This window comes from Octopus bimaculoides, chromosome 3 (assembly GCF_046866305.1).
Source record: "Octopus bimaculoides isolate indiv1 chromosome 3, ASM4686630v1, whole genome shotgun sequence".
Lineage (NCBI taxonomy): Eukaryota > Metazoa > Mollusca > Cephalopoda > Octopoda > Octopodidae > Octopus > Octopus bimaculoides.
The window spans coordinates 169,254,012-169,266,511 of NC_142930.1; positions in this window are offsets into that span (position 1 = coordinate 169,254,012).

Below are 12,500 nucleotides of genomic sequence, written 5' to 3' on the forward strand. Positions count from 1 at the left end.
AACTAAAAATATTCACTGCTAAGTTCTAGAAAGACTGGTTGGTATAGCGTGAAAAAGATGTGCTGATTATTCTGGGGTTTTTTACAATACAAAATATCGACTTTTCTAGTATTCTTCAGATTGGAATATAAATTATTTTCAATGATTCTTCAACAAATAATTGCATCATTTAACCATGTTTTTAATAAGTTATTTTGAAGAAATATATATTCTGAGTATGATGATATAGTCAGTTGATCGACGGAAGTATTTGGGTTTCGTTTCTCGGCATCTGCACGCGGCAAATCTCCTGAAAACGAAGCACAATCTTTTATTTTTCACTTGTTTAAGTCATTGAACTGCGGCCATGCTGAGGCACCGCCTTGAACGATTTTAGTTGAACGAATCGACACCAGTATATTTTTTCAGCATTGTACTTATTCAATCCGTCTCTTTCATCGAACCGCTAAGTTACGGAGACGTAAACACATACATAATCACAAAGATATACACACAAATAGGTATGCACATATACGACAGGCTTCTTTCCGTTTCCGTCTGCAATTATAGTAAGCAGTTACCTCTAAGTGGTTATTCTTCTGGCTAGAAAGAGTAGCTAAATCTTCCTCCTATCATCTTAAAAATGGGTGTATACTTTGATTAATGTAGTTCTTAGTATTCTGTTTTTGAAACAAAGCGGGTATGATGACAAGTGGAATGTTTTCATCCATAAATAATATGAATTTAAATATATTAGCGGCCTCCGATTTCACTAATAATTACTTCATTAACCTTGGACGCATTAATTGTAGAGTCATTCTCAGTTTGATACGAACTCGGAACGTGACAAACTACCGCAAGACTTTTTGTGTGTAGAACTCACTTCATGTACCGCTCTAATCTTAGAACGTGACAAATCCTAAATCTCGCGAAGGACAATACTTATTTCTCTGCTAAAGGTTTAACTATGAAAGCCAAACATAATCATGTAAAAGCACAAATATTAAAATTTTAAATAATGTTAAGAGAAAATTTCATTCTCTGTGAAATCTGTAATTTATAAAGAGAAAATAGCTTCAGGCGAAAAACACCATCATTTGAAAATATCTGACAAAATTTCTTGTGCAAAACATTTTTTATTTTTATGTCCTTTTATGAACGTTATCTGATTGGAGGAGGGATTAGTCATTCGAGGTGTTAGAAATAATAGTCAAATCTCTCTGAAAACGCAGCATACAGTTTGAAGTTATAGAGATGTAAATCTTATATAGATAAAAGGAAGCCGAGATGTCCGAGGTGTGGCGTCTTTGATCATAAATTCATTGACTCAGGGCTGACATGGAGTTAAGTCACAAAAACAACAGAATGACTTTACTTCTTTTGCATTCCGCCAGAAACGGTTGTAGTCCTCGTGCCTCGCTTGCCAACAATTGGTGCAAGAAGATACAAACTCAAACAATAATGATATGTATGTATGTGTGTGTGTGTGTATGTATTTCTTGGTATGTACATATATACAGAGAGAGTGAGCACATAATATATACAAACCTACCGCACATAAATACACACACTCGTACACACACATGTATATATATATATACACACACACACACATGCACATACGTATGCCCCCACACACACTCATGCGCACACAAAACACACACACATCACCTCATCCCTCTCTCTCTCTCTCTCACATACACACACACACACACGCACACACATAATTCTACACTCGCTCATACTCACATACGTACACACAGCCAAATCCACGCACACATTTTTATTCTCTCACCACCGAATGGAACGTCAGCCACTAACATGGTCGTTGATTCACACCCTTATACATACATCACTCACATAAACACTAACACACACGCACACAAATACTATCTCACACACACACACACACACTGTGGTCATATTCACACTCCCTTGGCCTCCTAAACCACTTTCCCTATCCCTTTCCACTTCCGGTCACTTCATCCATGTAATTATACACTTGCTGTTAGTGATAGTTTTCTTTCTCTGGACCTTTTTGTTTTCCTCTCTGAAGAAGAGTTAAACCTCGAAACGTCAAAAATCGTCTCTTTTTTTCCACTTTTACCGAGCGACAAAGTGATTCATTCCATGCGCTTGTTGTTTCGTTATTGTTGTTCTTAATATTTCATTATTCGATTTGATCATGTGTGTGTGTGTGTGTGTGTGTGTGTATGTGTGTGTGTGTGTGTGTGTGTGTGTGTGTGCGTGTGTGTGTGTGTGTGTGTGTGTGGGTGTGTGTGTGTGTGTGTGTGTGTATTGTACAGATTTCTCAAAGATACAGCAGCTGATTCAGAAGATCAGCATTAATAACTGGAGAGAAAATGATAGCAAATATTAAATCCAGTAAGAAGATTTCCAAGTGTCAGCTGATAGGATTAACAGATTTTGACCTCACAACAATCGACAAGAAAATACATTTCTTCAAGTAACACCAACTCCAAATATTCAAAGACTAATTCTTCCTCTCTAGTCTCCACAAAGCTGTCTAAGTGTGTGTATGTATGTGAGTGTAGACGCATGTTTGAGTGCGCTCGCGCGTGTGTGTGCCTGCTGTGTGCCTGTTGTGTGTGGGAGTATGTAGCATTGAGATTAAGGTGTAACGATTGCAAGATCGCCATTTCGATTCCCGGACAAAACGTTATGTTTCACGTTGTTCTCCGATCACTTCCACATCTGACGTGTCGCGCACTGAGCAGTTTCACGCTCCTTGTTCATTTGATAGCGGTCTGATAGCGGGAGCGGACTAACATACATTGCTCATATATCTACTGAGAGATAGATGAATAATTAAGTACACACATATATATCTATCGATATAATGCATGTAGATAGATAGATAGATAGATAGATAGATAGATAGATAGATAGATAGATGAAAGCACGATTTATTCGTGATCGGAAGCGTTCGTAAACCGAGGAACTACTGTATTTAATAAATATGAGAAAGACAGGAGATAAAGTACGATGTATTAGTGATCAGGGTTGGTCGAAAACCGAGGTTCTACAATATATATATAGAGAGGGAGATATGTAATACTGTCCATTTCGCTGTGTGTGTGTGTGTGTGTGTGTGTGTGTGTGTGTGTGTGTGTGTGTGTGTGTGTGTGTGTGTGTGTTCTTTTATTATTTTATTTGTTTCAGCAATTTTTGTTTGCGGTCATGCCGGAGCACCACCTTGAATGGTTTAGTCGAACAAATCAACCCCAGGACTTATTTTTTAAAGACTAGTACTTATTCTATCGACCTTTTTTGCCGAACCGCTTGGCTACGGGGACATAAACAAACCAACACCAGTTTCAAGTGGTGGAGGAGGACACACACAGATATATATTGGGTCATCCCATAAATAATGCGGTTATTTATTTTTCAAAATTAAGATAAATACACATCCTTTTTAATCTAAAATATACTCTCCTTCATTTTCTACAATGCTCCTCTATCTATCTGTTAGTCTTGCAAGGCCCCCTCTTCTAAAATCCAATTGCTCTTGACGAAAAATACTGGAGTACTGTTCTGACAACATCTGCATATTTCATATTTTTTCCGTCCAAATCACTTTGAAGACTGCGGAATAAATGACAATCAGATGGGGCAATGCCCGGCGATTATGGTGGGTGGGGCATCGATTCCCATTCGATGTGATCCGGCCTTTGGAATGTCATCCTCACTATATGTAGCCAAGCATTATCCTGATGGAAGAACACCACTCGTCTTCAAGTTAAAGAAGCTCATTTTTCTTCTAGCACTGACTTAATCCGCTCAAGCTGCTCGCAGCAGATTTCCTTTGTCATTGTTTGATTTGGGTTCAAACTGGACTACACCTTTCATATCCCGCCAAAAAAATAACAACACAAAACGTAGGTGAAGACCTTCTTTAGCTTTCCCTACCCACTGCCTTCAGTGTTTGACATTTTTATAGAGAACACATTTCCCGTCACCCGTCACTATTTGGTCCAAAAAACGGTTCATTCGTGAGACGTGGCAGCAAAGAAGAGCACACATTCAATCTCTGCGCTCGGAAAGTTTGTAAGGAACCCATTGACACAATTTGTTGACTTTTCTGATGGCACGCCAGTGTCGATGAACGGTTCAATGACCAAATCTCTGCTAGTTCCTCAACAGTTACAATGAGATTTTGTTCCACCAGGGTTTACAGATCTTCCAGGACGAGGCTCATCTTCTAGGCTGTAGTTTCCAGCTCAGAATTTCTGGAACCACCTTTGACACTGGCTTACGCTTATTGTCCGATCCCGATATACTGCGTAAATATTCCACACACTTTCCGTTGCGTTTTTGATTATATTGAACTCATAAAGCAAAATATGCCGAATATGCTTCTTTGTCATTTCCATTATAGCTTTGAAAAAGAACTGTTGAAATCGAACTGCAGTCTTCAAAAATTGCACAAAGAATAAGTCATGGTAAAATTACTACCTGCGTTTATAACAAATTGATGCAGGTAGTTTGTCCTGTATCCCTCCGACTTTTAGTTCATGCAATTGCAAAACCTCGAATTATTTATGGGATGACCCAATACATGCATGCACATATACAGCAGCGGTATCAGGGCCAGTAAGAACATGTGTAATGAAATAGTTATAGAAAATTAACAAGTTGAGACTAGTTATTTTGCACATATTTAGGTATATCTAATATGTATTTTACGTGAAAATTCCAAGTGAGTGGAATAAATATTTTGTAAGTAATTAGGAAATAAAAAATCTTCCAAATTACAGCTTAACTAAAAACTAAGGACCACTTACCCGAGGTATCTGTTGTTTAGAAACTTCGTATGATCTTTCATTATTGGAACATTCAACTGTCAACATAGCGGCTTGTGAGAAACGACCTGTTATATATATATATATATATATATATATATATATATATATATATATATATATATATATATATATATATATATATATATATATATATATACAGATATAGGGCAGGGAATCGTCAATTAGTAATAAAATTAATAATTAACAATTTTGCCAAGTAGTTCAGTATGAAAAAACCTTTATCGGTAAAACCATTTATAATCATAAATACATGGATTAGCATGAGTTGCTTCTCCAACATACTGAAAATTTAGAAATAACTCATGCTAATCCCTGTATTTATGATTATAAATGGTTTTACCGATAAAGGTTTTTTCATACTGAACTACTTGGCAAAATTGTTAATTATTAATTTTATTACTAATTGACGATTCCCTGCCCTATATCTGTATATTTTATATTGATGCCTCTAAGTTGGATGGTTAAACCGGAATCCCTTCATACGGGACTTTTTTTATACGGGACTATTTGTGACGCACATAGAATAGATTCTTTGGAGTGAAGTGTTTTGAACTCACTAGCCGATAAATTTGTAAGTGCTTGCCTCACGTGGTCTTGATGTCGCATGGTCAAAATTCACGTGAATTTTACTAGACACTTTCAAATTTATTAGAATATTGAGGCTGAAGATCGGAATAGGGTAACTTCATACCCTTAACCGTGAAACGTTGTACCCAATTAACTAAAGGCGGGTTTGTTTTTGCTTTTCTCTTCTGTTTTTTGTTCTGTGTGTGCCATAAATATCGCCATCCGTTAGAGGAAAAATTTGTAGTTTGGAATCAGTAGTTCTTTGACTGCTATTTCTAAATTTTCAGTTTGTTGGAGAAGCAACTCATGCTAATCCTTGTATTTATGATTATAAATGGTTTTACCGATAAAGGTTTTTTCATACTGAACTACTTGGCAAAATTGTTAATTATTAATTTTATTATTAATTGACGATTCCCTGCCCTATATCTGTATATTTTATATTGATACCTCTAAGTTGGATGGTTAAACCGGAATCCTTTCATACGGGACTTTTTTATACGGGACTATTTGTGACGCACATAGAATAGATTCTTTGGAGTGAAGTGTTTTGAACTCACTAGCCGATAAATTTGTAAGTGCCTGTCTCACGTGGTCTTGATGTCGCATGTTCAAAATTCACGTGAGTTTTATTAGACACTTTCAAATTTATTAGAATATTGAGGATAAAGATCGGAGTAGGGTAACTTCATACCCTTAACCGTGAAACGTCGTACCCAATTAACTAAAGGCAGGTTTGTTTTTGCTTTTCTCTTCTGTTTTTTTGTTCTGTGTGTGCTATAAATATCGCCATCCGTTAGAGAAACAATTTGTAGTTTGGAATCAGTAGTTCTTTGACTGCTATTTCTAAATTTTCAGTATGTTGGAGAAGCAACTCATGCTAATCCCTGTATATATGATTATATATATATATACATATATATATATATATATATATATATATATATATATATATATATATATATATATATATATATATATATATATATATATATATATATATATATATATATATATATATATATATATATATATGTATATATAAATATAAATATATACATATATGTACATACCTACATATATATGTATATATACATGCATATATGGCTGCAGGACGTCAAAAAGCGTAGACACAATGACAAAACGAAAACAAAAACAAAAACAAAAACATAGGAAACGAACTTCTTTTCGAACAACGAAAAAAAAGCAAACAAACAGAGAAACGACAAAGGCAACATAAAGAACATTCCCCTTCATCAGTTGTCTCTGTTTCATCTACTCCGCCTTTCGAAGGTATGGACAAGACGTGACTTCGTTGAAACAGTCCTTCCCGCAAGGCAAATTAAACAAAATTGGGGATTTTTTGCGGAGGGTGAAAATGGTAACAAAAACAGGACAGTAAAAACAAACGGTGAGGGCTGTTAAGCCAAGACGATGCGAAAAATTATTATGAACGCTAGAAAGATGAGTTATGAGAAGAAACAAAGGATGCGTGGCGTTCGATCATAAAATATATAAATAATATATAAATATATGCATATATACATACATATAGGTACATACCTACATATATATGTATATATACATGCATATATGGGTGCAGGACATCATATATATATATATATATATATATATATATATATATATTATTTTGTTTAAAAGAGTTCCAACACTGTCTGTTTTTTATGTTTTATTTATATTCCTGCAAAACCAATGTGGGATATAGAATATGGAATATACAATATATAATATAATATACAATATATAATATAAAATAAAAATGGATGGTACTATGAAATAAAGTATTGAATATCTTATTGAATATATGGAATATGTCTTATTGAACAGATGAAATATTGAGTGTTCAATATAAAGGATTAAATATATAAATATATAAAGGCGAATATGTATTTTCTATACCTTGTGGTATTTCATATTTTCTATACCTTTTGGTATTTCATCATGGCCGGTATGACAGACTTTAACAGATTTTGACGATATAGATATGACTTTATATATATATATATATATATATATATATATATATATATAAAGTCATACCTATATCGTCAAAATGAAACTTTCATTCAGGTACTATTAGACCCGACACCGTTTGGAAATCGTTGCTCATTCAAAGTCAGTGAACCGCTTCCGACTATACCGGTATGACTTTGAATCTCTTTAATAATTTATAATAATGAATCTTTTATACCTCTTAATTCCACCTCAATTTATCTAATTGCATATATATGTGTGTGTGTATGTATGTATATATATATATATATATATATATATATATGGGAGAATATACAAATAATAACAACAGACGAGGACAGGTGGTGTAAATAACAAAAGTATATATTAGTATGACGCTCGGGAATACGGAAAGTCTTTGACGTTTCGAGCTACGCTCTTCAACAGAAAGAATACGGAGACAAGGAGAAAAACACGGAGAAAAAAAATTGAATAGTGTTCAGTCAACGGTCAATCATAATAATGGCCGATCATAACAATGGCTGACCGGAAGTTAGAAATTCTTATTTCAGGAGAGCTAAGAAAGGGGCAGATAACAAACGGTGATCGGGAACGAGGGGCTGTGTGTGGGAGGTAGAATGCTGGTGATCTTGACGTATGTAGTGTGAAAATGGGGAAGGGAGAAAGGGAGAAAAATAGTTGGTCAGTTGTAGTGTGTGCGTGGTGTGATGCGAGGGTATTGGTGTGGTGTGCGTGGTGTGATGCGAGGGTATTGGTGTGGTGTGATGTGAGGGTGTTGGGAGGTGGGGAAGGCATGGGTGGAGTGTGGGTTAGGCTGAGGGTGGGGTAGAGGTAGGGGTCTGTGGGTAGGGTGGGTATGTGGGTAGGGGTGGGTGGTGGGTGTAAGGAATTGGATGGGGTGGAGTGGGAAGGTAGAGTAGGAGTGTGTTGGGGTGTGGTGGGATGAGCTTATGAGGGGGTGTTGACGAGGAGGGAGAAGGGGAAGGTGGATGTAAGAGAGGGGGAAGATGGGTATGGGAGGGGAGAGGAAGAGAGGAGAGAGGGTGGGTATAAGAGAGGGAAGGTGGGTATGGGGGGAGAGAAAGAGGGGAAGGTGGGTATGGGGGGAGAAAGAGAGGAAGAGAAAGAGAGGAAGAGAAAGAGAGGAAGAGAAAGAGAGGAAGAGAAAGAGAGGAAGAGAAAGAGAGGAAGAGAAAGAGAGGAAGAGAAAGAGAGGAAGAGAAAGAGAGGAAGAGAAAGAGAGGAAGAGAAAGAGAGGAAGAGAAAGAGAGGAAGAGAAAGAGAGGAAGAGAAAGAGAGTGAGAGAGAGGGAAGAGGGGTATGGGGAGAGAAAGAGAGGAAGAGAAAGAGAGTGAGAGAGAGGGGAAGAGAGTGAGAGAGTAAGGGTGAGAGAGTAAGAGAGTAAGAGTGTAGAGAATAGGAGAGTAAGAGTGTAGAGAGTAAGAGTGAGAGAGGGGGGAGTACGAGAGAAGAGAGTGAGAGAGAGTAAGAGAGAGGAGAGAAAGAGTAGAGGTGAAGAGAAGTGGGAGTGGAGAGAAGTATGAAGAGAGGTGAAGAGACGTACAAAGTAGTAGGAGTCGGAGCAGGAGGTGGGGGAGGGGAGAGATGGGTGGTAGGAGGGAGGGTGGGGGAGAGAGACAGGAGGAGGGGGTTAGATGAAGAGTGGAGGGGAGTTGAGCCCATGTGGCGCAAAGGAGCGAAGATAGAAGATTAATCCCTGTTCACGGCGCAAACGGGAGTCTGGATGGCCCCTGTGCATGGACAATCCAAACACAGACAGGTGTTGCCGCAAGGAGTGGCCGGCAGAACGGAAGTGGCGTGACACCGGGGTGTCATTGCCGACGTTGATATCTCGGAGGTGTTCCGCGAATCGGTCGGCCAGGCGGCGCCCCGTTTGTCCGATGTACAGGGATTGGCAGAGAGAGCAGGAGAGGCAATATATGATGTTGGTAGACGTGCAGGTGAAGGAGTCGGTGATGCGATAGGGTCGGTGATGGGTGCTGGTGAGGAGGGTGGTGTTGGAGAGGTAAGGGCAAGTGCGGCAACGTGGGCGGGAGCAGGGGAACGAGCCAGGTTGGGAGGTTGGGTTGGGGAAGAAGCTGTGGACCAAGAGGTCCCGTAGGTTGTGGGCTCGTTTGAAGGAGTGTAGGGGTCGATTAGGGAAGATGTGGGAGGTGGAGGGGTCGGACTGGAGGCGCCGAAAAGCTCGGAGAATGGAGCGTTGGAGGGGTAGGGTGGTGGGATGGTAGGTGAGGGGAAAAGGGAGGCGGGAAACGGCAGGGCGGGTTCGGGGGGAGAGAGCAGATGCACGGTCCACAGAACGTGCTCTGGCAAGGGCGGTGTGGATGGTGGTGGGTGGATATCCACGCAGGCTAAAGTGGTGAGCCATGAGTTGAGACTGAGTCTCAAAGTCATGGCTGTCGCTACAAAGTCTGCGTAGACGGAGGAATTGGGAATAGGGGATGGAAAGTTTTGTGTGTCTAGGGTGGGAGGAGGAGAAGTTGAGATAGGAGTGTGAGTCTGTGTGTTTGTAGTGGATGGAGGTGCTAAGGGCGGAGTGGAGGATGCTGACCGAAATGTCGAGAAAGGGGACAGAGGTGTCAGAGACAGTACAGGAGAAGTGGAGGGCAGGATGGAAAGACTGAACGAAAGAGAGGAACGAGTCAAGATGTTCGCGGGAGAGTGAGGTGGCACCGATACAGTCGTCGATATACCGACCGTATAGTTCGGGAGTGGGACCAGTGAAACTGGAGAATATTTGGGCCTCAACATAACCAACGAAGAGGTTCGCGTAGTTGGGGCCCATTCTCGTCCCCATGGCCACTCCCGAGGTTTGCTGGTAGATATCTCCAGCGAACGAGAAGCAGTTGAGAGATAGGACAAGTTCGGCCAGACGAATGAGTGTGGAGGTGTCGGGTTGTGGGTTGGGGCGTTGGTCTAGAAAAAACTTCAGGGCACGCAGCCCCTCGTCGTGGGGGATCACTGTATAGAGGCTCTGGATGTCTAGAGTGAAGAGAAGCTTAGAAGGGCCGGGAGGGAAAGAGAAAGAGTTGAATAGACGAAGCGCGTGGTTAGTGTCATGAATGTGGGAAGGGAGAGAAGCCACTAGGGGGCGAGGACACGGTCTAGGTATTTTGAGATAAGCTCGGTGGGGCAGTTGCAGGCGGAGACGATGGGGCGGCCAGGGTTGTTCGGTTTATGTATCTTGGGGAGGAAGTAAATGGTGGGGGTGCGTGGGGTGCGAACAATAAGGTTGGAGGCGGTGGCGGGGAGACGGGAGGAGAGGATGAGGTCATGGATAGTGGAGGACACAGTCTGTTGGTAGCTGGGCGTGGGGTCGGAGGGCAGAGGGCGGTAGAATGAGGTATCTCGAAGTTGACGGAGAGCTTCGGCCTCGTAGAGGTCCGCGCGCCATACTACCACGGCTCCACCCTTATCAGCCGGTTTTATGATGATGTCCGTGCGGCGTCGGAGGGATCGAAGGGCCGAGAGTTCGGCTGGGGAGATGTTGAGTCGAGATGGACGCCTGGAAAAGTTAAACCGGCCCACAGCGCGTTGGCAGGCGCCCGCGAAAAGATCAACTGCCTGGAACTGGCCAGGAGCAGGCGTCCACTGGGATGGTCGTTGGCCCAGGTCAGTGAAGCAGTCCTCGTTGGGTGCGGGTGGTGTGTTATGGAAAAGCGCACCCAACCTAACGCGGCGCACAAAGCTGTGGACATCAGGATGGAGTGAGTGGGATGAAGTGTAGGATGGAGTGAGTGGGATGAAGCGCAGACCCCTATTGAGGACGGAGCGCTCCGCCTCAGAGAGAGGAAGATCTGGGGGAATGGTAACGACAGGCTGAAGTGGAGAAGGGGTGGGTGGAATAGAAGTAGGAGGGGATGAAGTAGGGTTAGGAGGGGCGGTCGGGATGGTGGAGGGCTGGGAGGCAGGGGGTGGAGTGTGTGTGGGAGAGGCAGGGTGGTTGGGTGTGGGTGGGGAATGCACATCAGGGAGGGAGAAGGGTGGTGGAGGGGTTGGGGTAGTGGCATCGGGTGTAGAGGAATGGAGGAGTGAGTGAAGTTTGCGGAGCTTAGTGTCGGTAAGAAATGCATGAAAGAGATGATTAAGTTGAATGATAAAGCGCAATGTATTGTGAGCATGGGAGGGTGACAGAGAGGAGAAAAATATGGAAAAGGCTGGAGGAAGAAGGCTGTCGATAGTGTGGATTTTAGAGAGATTGGAGCGAATGGTGGCCCGCATAAGGCGGTAGGATGTGGGGCGGAGTATGGGTAGAATGGTGGTATATATATATATATATATATATATATGTATGTATGTATATATATATATATATATATATATATGTATGTATGTATATACATATAAACACACTGAGAGTCATACACACACATATACATATACATATACATACACACACACACACACACACACACACACACACACACACACACATATATATATATATATATATATATATATATAGCTATTCTCCACACACACCGTTTCGAAACATAGAACTTATGTAACGAAATAGTGGTTAAGATATTTTTGCCAAGTACGATAGAGGGCTATATAGACAAAATTGAGGTGGAGTTATGTTAAGCTAAGGTTTCCTTATAAGGACAAAAGCGATTGCGTAACACTAGAATTACAAATAAACTAATAAACTTGTTGGATTGAAAAAATAGGATTTGTTTACAAAGACACGTAGGAGAAAGAAAATAAAAACTAATGGAAGAGAATACGGAGAAAGAGAGAGAGAGTTTGTAGAGCTTGACTCAGTCTTTTTTAACTGGAAAGAAAATGTGAGAGTTAAGAAAGAGAAATGCAAAAGAAGAGGACAGATGGAGACATGTTTATATGATTGCTTTGAAGAGACGAGAAAAATATATTATTTTCAAAAGAAACTAGATTTGATAATGTGTAAATAGGTTTACCACAGATGGAAAAGATTATTAATGTAAATTGTAAAGAAATCTATGTAAGAAATAGATGAGAAGGAAAATAAATCATCAACTATTATCAATAATATTAATAAAATATGATAATAATATTCTTTTCTGTTACCTTAGAGAATAAACGGAATTAGTGTGGTGTATTTTCGAACCT